Raw genomic sequence first — 13235 nt, forward strand, 5'->3', positions numbered from 1 at the left:
GAGCGCCAGGCCCCTCCCGTCGGTCGGCTGGGGCGGGGGGCACGGGCCTGGCAGGGTCTGGGAGGTGCCGGTGGAGAGAGGCCGAAACTGTCCGTGTCCGAGATGGTGTCATTCATTCATTCGTTCGTTCCGGAGAGAGTGGTGCGGCACCGGACAGGTTCTGAGCATACTGCAAGTAGTCCAGGCAGGCTTGATTTTGGAGTAGTGGTTAGGAGTGCGGACTGTGGAGCCGGGCAGCGCGTGTTTGAGTCCCAGCTATGTGCAGTGTCCTTCTGACTCAGTTTCCTCATCCTTAAAAAAATAATAGAGTTTGCCTGCTAAGAGTGTCACCATAGGTGTAAAGTGCTTAGAACACTTACTGGCACCAAGGGAATGCTGCATACACGTTTGTGCCAGTTGTTATTGTCATTGCCGGAGCCCCACATGTAAGACACGGAGAAACAGGCAATTCTGGTAAGGGCTCAGAGAACACTCAGTCTGGGTGAATCCAGGGAGGCTTCTGTCCCCCAGAAAGCTAGGACCTGGGAACCAGCAGTTAGCGTAATGGCTATATCGCTGGACTCCCACGTAGACGACCGCGGTTCGCGTCCTGGACCCGGTGGCTTAAAACTCACGCCGAGCGCGTGTGCGTGCGTGCCCAAGATCCTGAGAGGAGAATGGAGGAGAAGGGATTGTGGCATGGCCAACCCGCCTGAGGGGTAATTTTCTCGCTTTCTGTCTCTCTGTCTCTCTCCGTCTGTCTGGCAAGCGCAAGCGCCCTATAGCGAAAACCTCTCCAAAAAAAAGAAAGCTAGGACCTAAAGGATGCCTGGGAGAGTGAGGCAGAAGGGGGGAGTATTTGCAGTTCAAGACATTGCTTGTCAGAAAGCTCAAGTTCTTTTCTTTCTTTCTTTCTTTCTTTTGGAGAGGTTTTTACTATAGGGCACATTCACTAGCCAGAAATTCAGAGAGAGACAGAGATACAGAAAGCAAGAAATCACCCCCAGGGAGGATGGCCACACCACAATCCCTTCTCCTCCATTCTCCTCTCAGGATCTTGGGCACGCACGCACACGCGCTCGGCGTGAGTTTTAAGCCACTGGGTCCGGGACGCGAACCACGGTCGACTACATGGGAGCCCAGCGACATAGCCATTATGCTAACTGCTGGTCTTGAAAGCTCAAGTTCTCTGGCTAGCTAGAGAGTTGAGAGACAAAGAGCAGGCTATGGTCTGGTCTTAGGGGACCTTGTAAACCTAGTTAAAAACTCAAATGCTTTTGGTTAATGGGAAGCTAGTTAAGAAAGATTTGTCGGGACCAGCAGATGGCATTAACAGTTATATTGTTGGGACTCCCCCATGTCTGACTGTGGTTCAAGTCCTAGACCTGGTGGCTTGAAAATCGCACTGGGTGTGTGTGCGTGTGTGCCCAAGATAACTGGGAGAATGGAGGAGAAGGGGTTGTAGCATGGCCATCCACACTGGGGGGTTGGTTTCTCACTTTCTCTCACTGTGTTTGTCTTCGTCTCTTCAAGCGCATACGTCTTAAGGCAAAAACCTCTAAAAAAAATGTTCAGATGTTTGAACTAGAAAGATCACTCTGCCTATGTGAAGAATGTCCCCCCCCCCATGGGAGTGTGTGCACTCAACATAAAGAGAGAGACAGAGGGAGGGAGAGAGAGAGAGAAAGAGAGAAGTGAGAAATCCCCGCCCCCCATAGGGGGATGGCCACACCACAATCTCTTCTCCTCCATTCTCCCCTCAGAACTTTGGGCATGCACACACATACATGCCCAGTGTGTATTTCAAGCTGTCAGGTCCAGGATTCGAACCATGGATTCAGCATGTAGGATCCAGCGCCTTAACCTCCGCACCATCTGCCAGTCCGTGAATAATACCTTAAAGGAGTTGGGCCCACAGGCCAGATGAAAGGTTTCTGGAATAATCCATGTGAGAAATGAGGATGGTCTTGAGTTAGGTTAGAAGCAGACGTTGGGGAGAGATGGTTTTGGAAGTAGAATTAGCAAAACTTGGTGATTCTTTGGTGAGGGAGTTCGGAGTCAGGACTGCGTCCGTTTTTGAGTGGTGAGTGTTGGTTCTGCACAGGGGGACAGGGAACAGGATGAGGAGCAGGACTAAGGTGGGCAGGAGAGATAAATTTAGTTTCGAACATGTTGGAATTAGATGCCTGTAAAACATTCAGGTCGAGCTGGCCAGTGGCGGACAACAGTTGTCGGTCGTCGTTGTCCATCAAAGGTCACTGAAGTTGTGGGAGAGGACACACTCACCTGGGGTGAGGTTATGAGATGAGCAGAGTGTCCAGGACACCCCTCGGAAAGCGAGTGCTGTAGTGACACTGGACACGGCCCTTCTGCTCATCACGGTCGTGGTAGACCCTTCACAGAGCCGAGCTCCTGAGTGTGGCCAGTGACACTGAGTTTGTGCATCTTTGTGCCCTGGCTCCAGCACATGGTCCGGCGAGTAGCACACTGGTAACCATGTCACTGAATGTTTTTTTTTTTCTTTTTTTTTGGAGAGGTTTTTGCTATAGTGCGCGTGTGCTCGCCAGACAGACAGAGAGAGACAGAGACAGAAAGCGAGAAATCACCCCCCCAGGAGGATGGCCACCCACAATTCCTTCTCCTCCGTTCTCTTCTCGGGATCTTGGGCACGCATGCACACGTGCCCGGCGTGAGTTTTAAGCCACCGGGTCCGGGACGCGAACCACGGTCGACTACGTGGGAGTCCAGCGACATAGCCATTACGCTAACTGCTGGTCCCAGTCACTGAATGTTTATTGACCACTTATTTTGTGCCAGGCTCTGTGCTAAGTGCTCTGCATCTCGCCTGGTTTGGGTGAATGAAAGGGCAGCTCTCAGGTACTCTCCCGATTCTGATCACATTTTCCACGTGGGTGTCTTTGATTCAGGTAAAAAGCTGGAGGAGGGGAGCCAAACTGGAGTTTATGCAGATACACTGTCAGGAAAGAGTAGCCCAGGCTGCTTGGAAATCTGAGGTATGTCTGTGACCCTGAACGATGAAAGAGTCCAGGTCAGTTTATCCGTCCTGTGGGTTCAGTGGGACTCAAATTGCCTTTCAAGGTAACTTTTTCTCTGACATTAATACACTAGTGACAAAACCCCAGTTACAGTTTGGTTGGGAAATTGTTGATATTATTATTGTTTTTTACTAACAGGCCAGAGTGGATTAATCACTGGGCAATGATCATACCTTGTTTTCCTTTTCTTTTTTTCCTAATTCCCAGAGGGTGCGTGTGCTTGCCAGAGACAGAGAGAGAAAGCACCCCCAACAGCAGCCCATTCTTGCTGGTCATGCCGCAGCCCGTTCTCCTCCACGTCTCCATCCTGTTGGGACTCGGGCCTGTACACACATACACCTGGCATGTTTTTCAAGCCTCTGCGGCTGGCATTGAACCGTGTGGGATCCAGCTCCCTTACTGGGCTAGGGGGCCAGCCCCACACCTTGTTTTAGTTAGGTGGAACTTAAAGTGCTCCTAGAAAGCAATCCAAAGTACAGTGACTGAAACGAGATAGGATTTTATTGTTTGCTCAGTAACAGTCTGGACGTCTGCAGTCGGAGCTGGCAGAGCTGCGGCTGGCGTGCTGCGTGGACACCTGGGCCCAGGGTTCCTTTGATCCTGCGACTCTCCTTGCTCAGACTGGGCTTGCACCTCACGTCCAAAAAAAAAAATCTTAGGGCGTGTGCACTCGCCAGAGGGAGGGAAACAGAGACAGCAAGAGGGAAAGTCAGAAATCACCCTCTGGGGGGATGGCCACACCGCAATCCCTTCTCTTCCATTTTCCTCCCGGAACCTTGGGCATGCACGCACACGCGCCCAACATGAGTTTCTAGCCACTGGGTCTAGGACTCAACTGCTGCGGGCTGTGTGAGAGTCCAGCGATGTAACTGCTACGCCATCTGCTTGCCCCAAGGTTCAAATGTTAAAAGAGGCATTTTTGTACAACGTGGTCCCCAAACATAGCCAGCTACTGCGTCTGGCGTACAACCAAGGAACAAATTGTGGCTCGTCCGATGCTGGGGGAGAACATGCTAACTCTCCCACGCGCCGGTATGACTGGGTGACTGGCTCGGGGCCTTGCTCCCAGCCAGAGTGGCCCATGGTCTGGGCTGGTTGCAGCTGGGGTGGGCCTTAGCTTTGGAACCCTGTCATGGGTGCTGTATCTGTCTCTCTCACTCATGGGATAAATAAGTAAACTTAAAATAAATGCTTCTGGGATGCCTTTTCTGAGCAGGACCCACCCTCCCGCTCCCTCCCCCAGTGTTTGGAGCCCCTCCTCCGTGATGTCTCAGCACCCCGTGGTCGAGGTCGGAGCTGAGCTGACCTCTGTTAGTGCTTTCTCACTGCGGTCCTGATGTAGGTGTCCCGGCCAGTCTCCTGGTCAGGACTGCCCGCCTCTTGCGTGCCGGGAGAGGCTCTCACTCGCTCTGGCGTCCCCAGCACACAGCTGGCGTGCAGCTCTTGGCAGTGAGTGCTCAGCCTCGGCTCTGAGGAGGGGCCGGGATGCTCTTGTTGAAAGGAGAGGAGAGCCTGGTGTTCTCTGGGGACTTGGCTGTAAAATGGGAAGTTGACATGGTGATCTGGGACTTAAACTAGGAGGGTAAGATGTTTTTTCGGGTCTTTTTCCGGCAGAGGGGGTTTCTCATCCTTGACATTATTGAGGCTTGGGGCCGGATCAGATAAATCTTTGTTGTGGGTGCTGTTGTGTAGTCTCCCTGGTCTCTGGGCATAGATACCACGGGGACGCTTTCTTCCTCCCTCCCTCTCAGGCGAGTGTGCATCCCTCTGACATGACAAGCAAATGCCTAGTCCAGTCTTTGACGCCATAATTGGCAACTAGGATTATTGGGTTTTGTATAGAAATATATGTCATGACTTTCCCAGCAACCTGATATTACGTGTTAGTTAGGAGACGGGACCTTTGAGAGTGAGAAAGAAAGCGAGGCACATTGAAGGAGAAAGTCGTGTTTTATAGGAATGCATGACTGAGAAGGTTCTAAAAGGTGTTCTGTGGGAAGTGAGTCCCTCTCCTCCTCCCAGGTCATTTGTGATCACGTCTGCGTGCCCTTCGAGGACCATTCTGTGCCTCATGTATGTGTACGTATGTGTAGAGAAGACTTGTTCTTTTTTTAAAAATAATTATTTTAATTTAATTTTATTTATTCATTCCTTTATTTTCATTTGACCAGAGAGCCAGAGAGAGAGAGAGAAAGAGGAAAAGTGAGAAAGCAAGCCACCAGGTCCAGGACCTGAACCATGGTCGGTCACATGGGAGTGTCCAGCACTTTAACCACAATGCCACTGCTGGTCCTGAGGAGACTTGTTTTTTAAAAAAAGTTATCAGGAAAAACGAGAGGTGATCATGCCACAATCCCTTTTCCATTTCTCCTTTTGGGATGTGGGACATGCACCCACACACCTGGTGTGTGCCTGGTGTTTGTTTTGTTTTTGTTTTTTTGTTTTGTTTTGTTTTTTGAGGGATTTTTGCTATAGGGCATGTGCACTCGCCAAGAAGACAGAGAGACAGAGAGGCAGAAAGTGAGAAATCACCCCACAGGGTTGATGGCCATGCCACAATCCTTTTTCCTCCTTTCTCCTCTCGGGATCTTGGGCACGCATATACACGTGCCTGGTGTGAGTTTAAGCCACTGGGTCTGGGACTTGAACTGCGGTCGACTACATGGGAGTCCAGCAACATAGCCATTATGCTAACTGCTGATCCCCCCCTTTTTTTTTCCCCTCGCCTGGTGTGTTTTTCAAGCATCAGATCTGGGACTTAAACATGCAGTCAGCCATGTAGGAGCCAGCCCCAGTCATCACCACTCCACTGACTGGCCTGGGAAGGTCATTTTGAAGAGAATGGATTGGCTTGAGTCTGTCGCACATGCAGGCCTTTCAAGTGGTGAGCCTGGGCACGGCCGTCCGGGGCACTGCCATCCGGAACACCACAAGGCAAGCCTCTGTGGGTGGTGCTGGCCTGGGAGAGGACCAGGTGGCCCACTTTCTGCAGTTGTGGCATTCTCCCGTGTCGGTGCCTATGTGGGTAGCTCTGTGTGCAGATGTGGTGACACATTGTTGGATTTTGGATTCATAACAGGAAGGGGCCCCAACCTGAGAGAAAACAAAAATCTCCTGATACATTTTATGCATGAAACGTATTGTCCTGGAGATCATAATCTCCTTTTGTTGGCCATGTTTTTGTTTTTGTTTTTTTTTGGTGCGAGGAGGGATTTTTTGCTATAGGGCACGTGCGCTCACCAGAGATAGAGAAAGTGAGAAATCAGCCCCCAGGAGGGATGACCACAATACAAACCTTTTCCTCCATTCTCCTCTCGGGATTTTGGGCATGTATACACAGGTGCCCAGCATAAATTTTAAGCTGTGGTGTCTGGGACTTGAACTACGATTGACTATCTGGGAGTCCAGCAATGTAACTATGCCATCTGCTGGTCCTGGCCATGGTTTTTGATTGATTGAAGTAATAGAGGTCAAAGAGTAAGCATTTTGCAGAAAATGATCGCATTTGCGACAGGTGTCCATGTTGCGTGTCCACGTGGGTGCCCAGCTCTCTCAGCGCTCCTCAGCCATCAGGAGTTTAACACTCCCAGCGTGAGTCCAAGTCGACCTCAGTAATGGAGCCGGCACAGATGCACGGACAGAACCAGAGCTTGGGCTCTTGGATTCAAAAGTGCATGTCATGCTCCGGAGAGAGCTGGTTCTTAGGGCTCGAGCGTGGAAGGAAGGAAGGAAGGAAGGAAGCAGAGGGCACGGTGAGAACTGAGAGCTGCTCGCTCATGTCCAAACAACAGCGTGGACAGAGGCTCACAGGTGAGGATTCCAGCTGCGAGTGGGGAGCAGGCCAGAAAGCAGGCCTGCTGGGTTCATTGTAACATCAAAAACGTCCTCAGCTTCTGGGCTTGAGGGGGCTGGCAATAGAATGTGTTCTCCCACCCCACCTGCGGGGTTTCCTCTCTGGGAACTATAACATTAATCTAAGCATCCCTTTCCTGTCCCCAGGGGATGGCTCTACTGCCATTTCTCCAGCCTGTGCAAGGGGGCTGTGTCCGCAGCTCGGAAACCAAAGCCCTGGTGAGCCCAGAGTGAAGGGAGCGAGCACTCCGTATTTCTCTCATCTCGGGCACATGGACTGTCAGGGACTCTCCCATTACTGTAACTCAGCCAGCTCCCCGGGGTTGAGGCTTCAAAACATTGTTCAAAGTAAGAAAGAACATTATTTAATTGTCTGACTTGTTTTTGTCAAATATTGAGTGGATACAAAATAATATATTCAACATAAAGAGGAAGGATATAAGGAACACCCATTTAAAAAAATTATCTTTGGGTGCCTTTGAGTGCCTCCCTCTCATCCTGTCCCACCCTACCCCGTCCAGGTCATCCCTGAATTTTGCTTTTTTTCCCTCTCTTGATTTGCTTTTTTCCCCTTAAAAAAAAAAAAAAAAAGCCATGGAGCACACGCGCTCACCATAGAGAGAGAGAGAGGAGGAGGGAGAAAGTACCCCACGAGGAGTGGTCACACCACTATCCCTTCTCCTCAATTTCTCCATCTTGCCGGGATTCTGGGCACACATGCACACGTGCCCATCATGTTCCTCAGGCCGCTAGGGCTGACATTTGAACTACAGTCAGCCCTGCGGAATCCTCTCCCATAACCACTATGGGGTAGCCCAGTGCTACTTTTTAAAAAGGTTTTTGCCATAGAGTATGTGCACTTGCTGGAGAGGAAAAGTGAGAAACCACCCCCTGGGGGGATGGCCATGCCACAATCCCTTCTCCATTCTCGGGATTTGGGGCACACGTGCACATGCACCTGCTGTGACTTTTAAGCCTTGGGTCCTGGATTCAGACCACACAGTCAATTTAACTGCCTTAACTTTAACCTGCCGTTCCCCAGCCGTTCTTTTTTATTGTTGAATAATATTCCATTTTATGGACAGTCCACATTTTAAAGTTTCTATTTATTTACTCATTCATTCATTCCACCAGAGAGACAGACACCCAGGCACCGTATGAGAGCCCTTTTTCCATCCCAGCCACGGGCATGTGTGCGCCCTCCGTGTGCTCAGGGGTTCCAGGACACAATCCCAGCTTCCCCACGTGGGGGCAGTGGTGTTACTGCCGGCCCCTGCCTGACCCCACACGCCACACTGTTTATCCTTCAGCAATTGTTGGGATTTGGGTTGTTTCCGCCCCTTGGCGATGTGAATAGTGCTTTGTGAACACTCATGTACAAGCTTTTGTGTGGGTGTGTGTTCTCTCTTAATTTGCTAGAGGGTGCATTCCCTGGAGAGAGAGAGAGTACCCTTTGGGGGGCATGGTCATGCCATCGTTCCCTCCTTCATCTCTCCCTCCTTTCAGGATTCTGGGCATGTGCACACACATGTGCCTCTTGTCTTTCTTAAGTCGCCAGGTACAGACTGAAACCGCTCAGTCACTCATGGGATCCAGCTGCCGTCAGCCATGCTGCTGGCTGACCTGGACGTAGGTTCTTATGGTGGATTAATTTTTTTTTCTGCTATAGTGTGTGTGCTCATTGGAGAGAGACAGGGAGAGAGAGAGGGAAAGTACCCGCAGGAGGAATGGTCATGCACAATCCCCTCTCCGTTTTCCTCTTGGGATTTTGGGGGCACACACGTGCCTAGCCACTGGGTCTGGGACTCGAACCTCTTAGCCATGTGGGATCCAGCTGCCTTAACCTCCATGCCAGCCCCTGTGGTTGATTAATTTTCAAGAACCTTTTCTTTCAGGGCTTTACTTGGCTAATACGGGAGAGTATTTCTATTTCTCCCCCCTGGTTTATTTGCATTTGGGAAGTTGAGAAGATAAGGGTCAGCGTTTAGATTGCCTACCAGGCCTTCACACCCCTGAGAATTAAGTCTGAGTACCCTTCCTTCTGGGCTGGCCAGGCTGCCTGTCTTAGGCCCAGGAACCAGGTAGCACTTGGGCCGGTACAAGTTTCCAAGTTTCTCTCAGAAGCTTCAGAGTGGCCCCGAAAACCCCCAGGGTTGTAAGCCAACCCTCACAGGACTTCCTGAGCAGTGTCACTGTTTCGCAGCTGCCACAGCTGGCGGATCCAGGGCTGGGGCTCAGCAGCACTGCTTGTTCACAGGCACGTGCTGGGCTCAGGCCTCTCCATTCTCAGAGCCTGCCGTTGAAAACTGTCATGGAGTAGCCCTTCAACAGCTAGACTGGAGTGACCCAGCAGTTTGAAAAGATCATTGGCAATTGAAACGTTGACATCGCTCTTCCTTTTTTTTTTAATGAATTGCTTTTCACTTATTTCCTCTACGAGTGAGAGAAAGAGAACCCCCATAGGGTCCTGCTGTCACAGCTCACTCCCCGCCAGCCCGGGGTCATGGACCCATGTATGTCCGGTGTACTCAGGGAGGTCTCAGGACTCGAATCTGGGACCCTGTCCGTGTGGGTCAGCCTCACAGAGCCTTGAGTTTTACCACTACTCACTTTTTGGCCCCAAGACCAAAAAGCCTTTGAGTTCTTGACCACTTTTTAAACATTTTAAAGTTGGGAACCAGCAGTTAGCGTAATGGCTATGTTGCTGGATTCCCACGTAGTCGACCGTGGTTCGTGTCCGGACCCGGTGGCTTAGAACTCACGCCGGGCGCATGTGTGTGCGTGCCCAAGATCCCGAGAGGAGAATGGAGGAGAAGGGATTGCGGCGTGGCCATCCCCCCTGGGGGGTGATTTCTCGCTTTCTGTCTCTATGTCTCTCTCTGTCTGTCTGGCTAGCACACGCGCCCTGTAGTGGGAAAAAAAAAAAACATTTTAAAGTTTATTTATTTATTCTGTGAGGGGGAGAGATAGAGAGACAGGCATCCCTTAACTGGGTCCCCACACTGCATCCACCCCGCGCCTCAGGCAGCCCAGACCCTAGGCATGCACATACGTGCCTGGCATGCCCAGGGGTGTCTGGAGGCAAGAACTCAGGACCTGTCATGTGAGTCTAGGGACATTACCTCTGCACTACTGCCTGGCCCCCTTGACCACTTTTTTTTTTTTTCCCCAAAGGTTTTTGCCTTAGAGTATGTGTGCTTGCCAGAAAGAGAGACAGACACACACACACACACAATGAGAGAGAAAGTGAAAAATCACCCCCCCCCAGGGGATGGCCATGCCACAATGCCTTCTCCTCCATTCTCTTCCGGTGATCTTGGGCACACATAAACATGTGCCCGGAGTGACCCCTTGACCACTTTTTAATCCAGGCATAACTTAAGGTTTTGAGATTCCCCAAAACAGCCCTCTAAAATAAATAAAGTTTTTAAAAATCAAGTTTTTAAAAATCTTGGGACTGGGACCAGCATTTAGCGTTATGGCTATGTCGCTGGACTCCCACGTAGCCAACCGCAGTTCACCTCCTGGACCCGGTGGCTTAAAACACACCGGGCACATGTGCGTGCGTGCCCAAAATCCCAAGAGGAGAATGGAGGAGAAGGGATTGCGGCGTAGCCATCCTCTCTGAGGGGTGATTTCTCGCTTTCTGTCTCTATGTTTCTCTCTGTCTGTCTGGCAAGTGCACATGCCCTTTAGCAAAAACCTCTCAAAAAAAAAAATCTTGGGACCAGCAGATGGTGTAATGGTTATGTCACTGGACTCTCATGTAGTTGACTGGGGTTTGAGTCTGGGACTCAGCAACTTAAAACTCATGCCAGGCACATGTGCGTGCATGCCCAAAACCCCGAGAGGAGACTGGAGGAGAAGGATTGTGGCATGGCCATCCCCCTGTAGGGTGATTATTTCTCGCTTTGTCTCTCTTTCTCTGTCTCTTCAGCAAGTGCATGTGCCCTATAGCAAAAATCTCTCCAAAAAAACAAAGTTTTACAAAAATCTTAGTTTAATCCTATTTGGATTAGGAAATATAAAATTTGATGTTGGCTTCTACCACACGTATTTCATAGTTGGTGTTGGTGTCCTGTTTCATGTTTATGGATGGAAATCTTAATATTCTAGGGAAAGTTTTTAATGTAAAGACAAATTTGCTAAGTACTACTCATTTTTACTGGCATTCATGTGACATCTGTTATACTTCGAATGCATGCATCTCATTAAATAAATCATTCATTTTTTTTAACAATTTATTACATCTTAACACTAGAAGGGACCTCGCTAGTCATTTGATCCTAATGAGAATACAAACCCAGAAAAGTCAATCACACGTGAAGAGCTACATTGAAGTCCAGCTACATCCATTTCCAGGTTTTTTTTGTCTTTGTTTTTTTGCTGGAAGGCAAACACAGTATTTAGAGAGAAAGGGAGAGGAGAAAGCACCCGGGGAAGGTTGCACCGCAATCCCTTATCCTCCACTTCTCCCTCCTTTCAGGATTTGGGGTATGCACACATCTGTGCCTGGTGTGTTTCTCAAGCTGCTGGGTCCAGGCTCAAACTGCACAGCCAGCCCTGTGGGGTCCACGCCATGGAGCTGGCCCTCCAATTTGTATTTAACCTTTTTTTTTTTTTTTTAGTTTAGACTTTTTTTTTTTAAAGTTTATTCCACAAGTGAGAGAGAGGTGGAGACAGAGAAACACAGCACCCCTGATGGGTTTGGTGCTGCGACCCACCTGCATCAGCCAGCCGGCCTCGTGGGCGTGTGCGCGGCTGTGTGTACTCAGGGCGGTCTCCACCCATGAACCGCAGCCTTCCCGTGGGGTTCAGCCTCACTAATTCACTGCTGCTCCACGGTCCAGCCCCTGGCTGAGGTTCTCCATCGTAGAGTCTGGGACAGCTAACCCTTTGGAGTGGTCGTGGCCTATCTCCTTTTTCGGTGACAGCCTCTTTGCTCCACCAAAGTCGTGTCCTTTGTAGCAAGAAGGTGGCATTTGCCATGATGTGTTAAGCTCTAGTGCCAGGCGTTCTGGTTACGTTCGAACGGAGTAAGTGTGGCAGTCTCTGGGCCCTTTTTCTGGTCTCTTCTCAGGTTGAAACTTTCAGGTTTACGTCTAGATTACTCACAATGTTTTAACACCTGTTTTTAGAAGCTAAGCCAGGACAACAATTAGAGCCTTAGGTTCCCCTATTTTGCTCTCCGTTAGCATCGGTTTATGTGTAATAATGATGACCGAGTGGTTAAGGTGGCTGGATCCCGCGTAGCCAGCTCTGCAGACCCTGCGGCTTGAGACACGCTGCGCACACATGCGTGTGTGCCTGAGCTCACCAAAGGGGACAGAAGGGGAAGGGACTGTGCATGACCAGGCCTCAGGGCACACTTTCTTTCTTTCCTTGCCCTTCCCCCATTCCCAGAGCACACACACCCTCTGGCAAATAAAAAGATGATTGCCTACAGCAACTTTATAAAGTAGAAGCTTATATTATCATCCCCATTTTACAAAAAGGAAATCGAGGTGTCGAGGTTTCAGTACTTAACTAGCTTTGGCCTGATGCCAAGGGAGGGGCTTTGAACTGGGCCCAGGGCGAGTAAGCTCAGCCCTGCAGGCAGGTCTGTGCGCCTGAAGGGACTTGCCTCAGCCCCAGAAGGCTGCAGCCCTGCCGTTCTTGGGGGGGTCCCCTTAGGGAATTTCTGCTCATCATATCTTCCTGAGTGGTGTGGTTTTTGTGAAAATTACCATAATTTTCCATTTTCCTTATGAGAAATTTTTTCCTCTTGAGAAGTTTTTAGTCACTGGGTCTTGTAGAAAATGTCCTAAGGGTGTTATGAAAGATAGAATGAAGGACTCATAACTCTGACTGTGAGTGTTTTCTTGCCTTTCTCTTTCTTCTTTCCTTCGTTTCTTAACGTTCTTAGTTTTATTTATTTTTTAATTGCATGCACCCACAGTCGGCTCTGCGGTGCCCAGCTCCCAGTGCACAGCTCTTAACCCCTGCTCTACCGAGTCAGCCCTCATTTTTTAAAAGCTGACTTGTTTATGTCTTCCGTGAGAGAGATAGAGAGACAGAGAGACAGGCACCCCCACAGGGTTCTCAGCTGGCTTGGATCCTGGAGCCGTGCGTGGTTGGTGTGCTTGAGGACATCCCAGCTCAGAAACCCCAGACTTCCATCGTGTGGGAACGGTCATGTATCTGCTGCATCACCACCCAACCCTGGCTTTAATTTTTTAATAGATAGTAAGTAGAAAAACAGAAAACGCAGGATGGGGGTAAGGTGAAGAGGAGAACTCCTTGCCACCCTTTCCCTTTTCACCTGCGAACTCCTGTTACCAATTTCTTGCTGCTTCTTCAGAGAAAGAG

General features: G+C 50.0%; 1 protein-coding gene across 1 annotated transcript in view; it reads left to right on the plus strand.

Moving 5' to 3' along the window:
• ZBTB17 (zinc finger and BTB domain containing 17) overlaps positions 1-13235 on the plus strand; it is a 33795-nt gene that overhangs the window by 366 nt on the left and 20194 nt on the right.

The sequence above is a fragment of the Tupaia chinensis genome, unplaced genomic scaffold (genome assembly GCF_000334495.1).
Source record: "Tupaia chinensis unplaced genomic scaffold, TupChi_1.0 Scaffold000146_1, whole genome shotgun sequence".
NCBI classification, from domain to species: Eukaryota; Metazoa; Chordata; class Mammalia; order Scandentia; family Tupaiidae; genus Tupaia; species Tupaia belangeri.